Here is a 1,593-nt window from a genome sequence, read left to right on the forward strand (position 1 = left end):
CCAGAGCCATTCTGTAGTTTATTAATCCTCTGAAATGCCCTGTGAACAAGCATTTCCTTCGTCAGACAATTTGGGGAAACGTGGCAAACAATCTCTCCCTCTTGAACAGCACAACACACATGAGCTTTGTAAAGACTACAGAAAGCATAGCAATGTTTAACTTTGCCCAGTGTGTTTTGCAAAATTATTTGTACACACAACTCTCTTTTTTATTAACACTACTTAATATCTTGCTGGACTTGTGTTCCTTGGGACCTAGGTAGGAAAATTCTGCCCTGAGAGATTCAAAAACAAAAAAAAAACCTGTCTTCCGAAGAAGAATGTAGGCTCACGGAGGGTAGCATCTGCATTTGCAATTCCTTTTCTCTCATCCCCTCCCAGTGCCAAGCACAGCACCTCACAGTGCATCCTGAAGGATTCTGTTGCCTTGACGACCAGTTCTGAGTTGCTATTTCAGGACTTTCTCTCCAGCTTTGGAGACCCAGGAAAGCAGCAAATGCCATAAGGCATTAGTCTGAGTGAGCAGCACTTTCCGCAAAGTGGCGTTAATAATGTTCGGTGCATCTCATCAGCCCGGGCTCCCCAAGACAGGCAAGATGAGATGTTGCCCATGACATATCGCCGAAGCCGCCTCCCCAAGAGCCCGCTGCTTATAGTAACGCTCCATTCTCTTTTATTTTTCCAGCTAATTTGGAAGGTGGGAAGTGGTGCTGCATTGTTTACAGCCTCATTCTTGGAGGTAATATAAGCCCTCCAGTGAGTAACTCCAATCTCTGTCACACCATCTGTTTTGTCATAGTCACCAGCTCCACTGTGCTTGTGGAGCTCTTTATGGGGATGTCAAGGCCCAAGGGTGTTCTTCGAGCCTCTAATTATTAGGAGACTGCAATCTCCACTTAGTCCCAGAGAAGGAGGCACAGACAAGGCTTCCTCCCTTTTCAGCTAAGTGCCCGTAGCAGCTTCCCCTACAGAAACCTCAGCTGTTTCCCATCCAGGTTGGAGTGGGGGTCAAGTAGGATGCTCTACCTGGGATGGAGAGAAGCCTAAAGCTCTTCCAAATAGCACCAGTCTTCCCATGATGTTCAAAGAAACAGCAGGCAGTGATGACCAGCCCTCCTGCTCTAAACCCCTCCACCTTGGGCTGCTGGGACATAACACTCCCACCTCACTTCCATCTCACTCCCCTTCCATTCCTCTTCCTCTGCCCAACCCAAATGCCTCGTCTCAGTATCTATTCCTCACCCCCTCTCTCTTCTTATTCATATACTCTCCCTTACCCAGACCCTGAGTGCTAACAACTTGCAAATTCACATTCTGAACGCTGAGCATTCTGCTGAGCTCCAAATCCAGATGTCAATATCCCCAGCTACCCTTAGAGGCAACACGTTTCTAACTAAAGTCATTGGTTTCCCCCACACACCTGGCTCTGGGGATGCCTCACAATCTCTCCAACTGCACAAAACAGAAACCCAACTCCTCCCTCTCCTTCATACCCACGCTCCACCAGGCACCATGTCCACCAGTGCTACACCCTCTCTCCGGAATCTGACCTCTTCATTCTATCGTCATGGCCATAGCCTTTGTTCTCAAGAC

Source organism: Rousettus aegyptiacus, unplaced genomic scaffold, assembly GCF_014176215.1.
Source record: "Rousettus aegyptiacus isolate mRouAeg1 unplaced genomic scaffold, mRouAeg1.p scaffold_m13_p_8, whole genome shotgun sequence".
In the NCBI taxonomy this organism is placed as follows: domain Eukaryota; kingdom Metazoa; phylum Chordata; class Mammalia; order Chiroptera; family Pteropodidae; genus Rousettus; species Rousettus aegyptiacus.